This window comes from Arvicanthis niloticus, chromosome X (genome assembly GCF_011762505.2).
Source record: "Arvicanthis niloticus isolate mArvNil1 chromosome X, mArvNil1.pat.X, whole genome shotgun sequence".
In the NCBI taxonomy this organism is placed as follows: Eukaryota; Metazoa; Chordata; class Mammalia; order Rodentia; family Muridae; genus Arvicanthis; species Arvicanthis niloticus.
In genome coordinates, this window is record NC_047679.1 from 91,456,804 (window position 1) to 91,463,366 (window position 6,563).

A 6,563-nucleotide genomic window follows, 5' to 3' on the forward strand; every position below is an offset into this window, starting at 1 on the left:
TTGCAGTCCTTAAAGCAGCTCGGGTTTCCATCAGATTTAATCCTTATGAAGTATTGCTTTTAGTATTGTTCATATTGTTTGGTAAAGATGAGTTACCCAAGCTTTTGTCTACCTAAAGTGTATTTATTTTGCTGTGATAGAATTCTTGCTTGTTGGGTTGCTTTTTCACCATAGCACTTGAAAAACATGTGTGCTTTGTTTTTGCTTGGTCATTTCTATCAAGAAATACGCTAGAACTCTGGTCTATTCATCAAAGTAGAGGAGAAACACATGGCATTTATTTCATGTTAATTCAGTATAATTTTAACATAGATTTTCTCTGTTTGGTTTGAAAGAGCTGAAACAGAGATTGCTTAATTATGTACTTTTTTTTGGAACATATCCTTCCTGTGAGTTACTATGGCTTGGTATCAGTCATTTTATTCTCCTACAATTAATTATTTTAAAAGATTCTCAGGTATATTACCTTGAAATCTCTCTTCTTTCTCTCATCCTGGAGTCTCTAATTATACATATATGATATGATGCTATTCAACAGATCTCATTTCCTCCCATTTTTGCCTTTGTTGCATTCCCTTGGCAATTTCCACTGTTGTATTTGACCTGTTGCAGGCCCGTATGATCAGATTCACTCTTTCACACTAATTTTACAGTCTTCAGTGCATCTTTTCTACATTTAGGTTGTGTTGTTCTTCTACAATTTGTCTAAGAGAATATATCTTGTATACCATACTATTTGTTCTTTCTATTACAGCTCTTGGTGCAAACTTATCTCAGAAGTATTTCGTGCTCATTTCACTCCATGGCTATGTTTTAGTTTGCAAATATTTATTTATTTATTTATTTATTTATTGTCTTTCAATGCAGGGTTTATCTTTGTAGCACTGGCTGTCCAGGAACTCACTCTGTAGACCAGGCTGGCCTTGTACTTACAGATATCTGCCTGCCCCTTCCTCTGAAATGCTGGACATAAGGTCCAGCACCACTACCACCCTGCTAGATTGCCATTTTTAGTAGCTTATGTCCAGGTACCAATTGTTCCTATGCCTTTCCAGTATGATTTCATTTCTCCTTGGTAACCATGTATTATAACTTCCAAAAAATTACTTGCTGAACTAAGTAATAAGCAGAAAAAGGGAACAGGTCTATTCATATTTGTCAGACTGCTTGGTACTTACTTGGGTTTTGCTTCAGATTCAGTTTGTATAAATCATGCCTATATTCTGAGAATTGTTGGAGATCTGAGTACTGGTGTGACCCTGCCAGTTCTCCACCTCCTCAAACACCTTTAAGCTTTTTTAATAGTTTTTTTGAGATTATGGAACACTTTCTTTGCTTTCAAGTCTCCCTTGCCAGCCACATTCATTGCTATGGGGCTCTTGAGTTGTCTGTTCTGCTCTCTGCATTCACTTTAGTCCATTCACCGACAGTCAGAGTGCATCAAAGTGATTTCTGCCTTTCTGTTTTGACTCCTGCTGTTAGTCCAGTTCATCTGTGCAATCAGTGAAGACCCATTATAAAGACTCAGTGGCCGAACTGGTAATGATTGCAAGCTTGTTTTGTAATGCTGGCTGCTCCTTAAAAGAGAGTCTCAGCTGTCATGCTTGCCCATTCTTGTCAAACAATTCTGTTTTCTCGTGGTTTTGTCAAATTTTGCTTGTGCTTTCCTGTCTACATAGCATTAAAGTATGTAAGGATTATGTCTCTTAGAGTTTAAGTTTTTGTCATTTGGGAGAGGTTATGTACTTTGCCTTCATTGCTGTCCTTAACTCTGGAGATATCTTTGCAATTATTAATTCTCAACATATTTGGCTTCTATTTATTGTTAAGATGGTAACAATGTCATTTTGTGACTTCCTGCATTTTATTTATGCATTTTTCTTACATGTATGAAAACCATGGCAATTATAAAAACAATGGGCAAACTAATCCCAAGGAATGCACTAAGGTAGACCTGATTTTGAGCTCAGCTCTGCTCAGTTTAATTTATTTCATAAATTCCAGTTGTGTTGTGTTTGTTTGTTTGTTTGTTTGAGAAGGGTTCTCATTACATATTTCTGGTGAGCATAAAGTTTACTATGTAAACCATGCTGTCCTTGAATCTTTATCCCCCCAAAATACCAACCCCCCCAAAAAAACAAAAACAAAAGGAAGCCAGCCTTCATGAAGTACTGATGTATGTTCTGCCAAAAATATTCTTCTTTTCCTCAACTTATGTTTTCTTCAAGTTCAACTGTATACATCTATTCTCTTCATCAGCAAAAAGATTTCTTTTTAAACTCCCAAAACCAATGATATCTATGTAGAATGAAGGTAGAATTTTGGTTGGTTGTTTCCTGTAATTCAGAACCTAGATGAAATGAAAAGCTCTATAACGGGCTGCACATTCATGTCTTCCCAGAGTCCATTGCTCAGCTCACATGAACTCATCAGAATTGTTACCATCTTGATTTGAGGACATATTCTCAACTTTCACCCAGGCCAGGGCTCTCCTTACAAAGGTTTCCTGACCAGAAGAAAGGCACGTGAGTTTGAAGGCAGCAGCAGTGCTTACTTGGATTTCATTATTGGCAAGCTCACTCTTGCTGGCATCAGAGTAGCTGGCCCAGCTCTTAGCTTATTCTAAGAGTTATGTTCTCACCCCTGTGAAGTGAGAGCCCCATCTCAGCATCATAGTTACATAGTTGATCTTAACCAAGCTTGGGAACTCATCATCTGAAATCACAAGTGATCTAGGCCACAGATGTGACAACTAGACTCTGAAGCCATTTCTCTGTGTGGAGGGAGACAGAGAAGAGTGCTCTGCTAGTCGTGAGACTGACACAGATGGCTTCATGATTGTCTTGATTGCACAAAACAATAGTCCACCATGGATTGCAAGCTTTAGAAAGAATCAAGCTTTTTTCCTATCTAGCCAAGGCATCTGTTTCCTTCCTTTGGAATAGTATTTATGTTGAATTGTAACCCCACAGACTTCCCATGTAGCATTGGTACTGGTCGGAGCAACCTGCTATCCAGTAGATACCATTTTCTTTAAGGGAACCCCTGTAGAGACTCAGAACAGCTAGAGAGGAGAGAGCAAAGCCCACAGGGTAGTGAGCGGCATGCAGATCCATATTCTAGCACACCACACAGTGCCCACAGCACTGGTGCTGAGCCAGCAGAAAGGATTTCTTTAGCAAATGTACCAGCAGTCATCACTGGAGTATGGGCAAAACCAGACTGATGATCCCTGGGATTCCAAGTTGAGTATGAGTTGAACTGGAAAATTCCCAGAGGAATAACTTGTTAGCTAATTTGAGGGGAGTCAATTTGAGGGGTATGAAAGTCAGCACCAGAGATCAGTGAGTGAGTGTGAGTGTGAGTGTGAGTGTGTGAGTGTGTGTGTGAATGTGTGTGTGTAATGTTTGGACTGGAGGTCTGTGATTTAAAAAATTATAATAAAGTATCATTTATTATCAGAAAAATAATGTGTTAACTATTAATAATATTATCATATGTTTAAATGCAGTAAAAACTCTCATGATTAACTTCGAACTTTCTAATTTTGTGACAAAGCTTGCCACTAAAATTATTGTCAAACTAAATTTGCCTCCTAATTATTCTCAAGTACAAAATCACAAATGGCAGCTTCATCCTCTGATGGTAGCCCTTTTTAGTGTGAAGTTTCCTCCTTCCATGGGAAACTATCAGCATGTCAGAGCTTTTATTAAGATCGCTTCAAAAATAAAACCAATGATGTCTTCCTTTTGTCTCAAAATTTAAGAGCTGTAACTATAAAAATATGTTGAACTATAAAAATCTAACGGTTTTAAGTGATCACACATCTTTTTCATTTAATTTCATATGATTGTTGGTATATCTGAGCAAAGCTGCAGTCCTCGTTGAGTTGATTCCTTTCCAGTTAACAAAATCTTAACATTTCCTCATTCACATGACCTTGTGCCATGGAGATTTCTTTATCTGAGGTCTATTACTCAGTTTCATATATATCATTACTCATTCAGAAAGTCACCGTGGAAAAAAATTTTTTTTACTTCCAAGTACAGACCCTGCCCTATCTGTCCACATACAAACACACAATTAAAATCTTACCAATTAAACAAATGGTAATCAAAGATTTTGAAAACAAGAATTCATGGAGACCCATGAGCTAATGATGTACCTCTTAAAAATTTCCTAACAAAAACTTCTTTAAATCTACCATCATCACATTAGTTGGATGTACTGTTAATTTTAATGAATTAAGTATATGTTGGAAATTTCATTTACCTCCCTAATAAATTTCTTTGAGCTACAATTATTAATTTTTTTACAAATAAAGTTTTATTGAAACACAGTCACATTCATTTCTTTATTCAGTAACAATGGCTGTTTTTATACTATGAAGACAGGGTCAGGCAGTTATGACACAGACAACATGGCCTGCCAAGCCCAGTGTATTTACTCTCAGGTCTTTTGTAGAGCATGTGGGCTGACACCTGGCTGAGTAACAAGTGCCACTTGTCTTACTGTTCACTTGCATCGTTTTCAGAGGGATCCAAAGAGCTATAGTCTGAGAAAATATGCAGACAGAAGCCCAGTGTGGGCGGTGCAAACCTATAAGCATTTGGGAGGTGGAAGCAGGACGATTTAAAGAGTTCGTAGCTAGCATGTGCTGTATGAAAACTGGTCTAAAAAACGTAGCAACAAATGACATGTGGCTTAAGGCTTTTATGACATTCAGGACAGTGTAAACAAGGAAATAAAAATGCAAAACAATAGGCAGTATCTCTAGGCAATAATTTCAGTGAACTGGACTGTCACAAAGAAAACTGAGAGCCAATCCAATACATACAATTATCATTTTATGTCAAGTGAACATTCTTTGTGGTGGCAACAGGATCGTTGACAGAATTATGAGTGGATGACAGACTGTATCCACCATATCAGTACACAGGCCTTTTTCTCTGAAAAATGTCCAGGAGAGATAAAGAGGGAAAGTCTAGGAACTGTGAGGCATTGCCTACGGTCTCCGTGCCCAGGGAATGAGAACTTCAGGGGAATGACGGGCCAGTACTTCGGCTGTTTTCTGTCACAGTGCTTGTCAAAGCTCAGCTGCATAGCAGCCTCCATGGCCAGGATCTTGGAAGCACTGCTCCCATACAAGCACTTCATCTCTGCTTGGTGCCTCTCTCAGGGCTTCTTAGATGGGTGCTCCACTGACCTGTGGTGGCTAAAGTACAGGCTGTGGTCCGCGTTCACATAGTCACTCAGGTGCTCCGCGTCCAGCTGCTCTCTTCTCTGTGCTTCTCAGTCTGTGGGAAGTACTGGCGGAGCTCCTCAGTGATTTCCATATTGCTCAGGTCGCACTCCACTTCATCATCTGAATCCATCTGAATCGGACTCCAGCTCTTCCTCTTCATACAGTGCTTCATTTTCTCTTGTGGATGTCTGGGTTCTACTGCTGTTGTGCAGAGGCTGCCCAGGGCTTTTGAGATGGGAAACAGTGTAGGGAGACTCCTGCCGTGCCATGTGCCGGCCCTGAGAGTTCCAAAGATGCCAAGCATCATAAACAAGAGAGTTCCAGGGAAGAACTCCATGAGGGAAGAACCACGGGGAAGTGAAATAGGAATCCCTCAACTTTCTGTAGGCATTCTGGTGGCTTCGCATCCAAAGCATTGCATGATGATAATGCTGCCAGCATCTTGCATATACTGGGTGACAATACCAAGATGAAGTAGCCCTCCATTTTCAGGCCATTGCTGTAATCTCTGATTGCAAAAGCCCAAATGGGAATTCGCGGGCACATAGCTTGAAGATCTCTGGCAGTGGGCAACAAAGGACCTAGTTCTCGTGGTGGGGAGGAGGATGGGGCTGCGGGGGGGAGGGAGCTACAATTGTTAATGTAACCATCAAATAGATTCTTAGGATAAATATTTACAATTGCTTCATCTTTGTTTAGTTTGAGCACTGAAATGGGCTGCTATGTTAGATTTTAATGATTTTAAACAAACATAGGAAGACAAATTTAAGGATGAATTGTGGTTACAGTTTCCTTTGTGTTATCTTCAGAATTAATATGTGCTAATTTGAAACCTTTAGATGTTTTTCTTTCTTACTTTGACATTATGATCTAGTGTGACTTGCGTTTTTCTTGGTTGCTATGGAAACAGCTTACTAGAGCTCTAGGGTTTGATTTTGAGTTTGGTTTGATAGAAAAAAGCCAGAAAGTAGAAATTCTTTATGTCTTTTGGAAAAGACATTAGATTTATAAATAACTGTAATAAGTCTTCCCAAGATATTAGTGTCTCTCTCATTTATGCTAAATAAATAAACAAAAGGTGAGTGCTGCTAAGAGAAGGTCTTTACCTCATGAGAGAAAAGTAGGAGGCAGTTGCATAATATCGCAAGTTCTGGAAATTAGGAGAGAGATATTGTCTCCTAAAGAGCAATAAGTTACTCACCTGAACTAGCCTGAATTGCAAAGGAAAAGTAAATCATGTCACCTGTCTTGTTAATAAAAGTTATTTGGATTGATTCAGTTACTACTGCATTGTTCAAAACAATCAGTGGCTGGATAA

At 38.9% G+C, this 6,563-nt stretch overlaps 1 pseudogene; it reads right to left on the reverse strand.

Annotated features, from left to right (window-relative positions):
- Positions 1-4,896: 4,896 nt before the first annotated feature.
- LOC117695075 (gem-associated protein 8 pseudogene) lies at positions 4,897-5,742 on the reverse strand (annotated as a pseudogene).
- Positions 5,743-6,563: the final 821 nt, after the last annotated feature.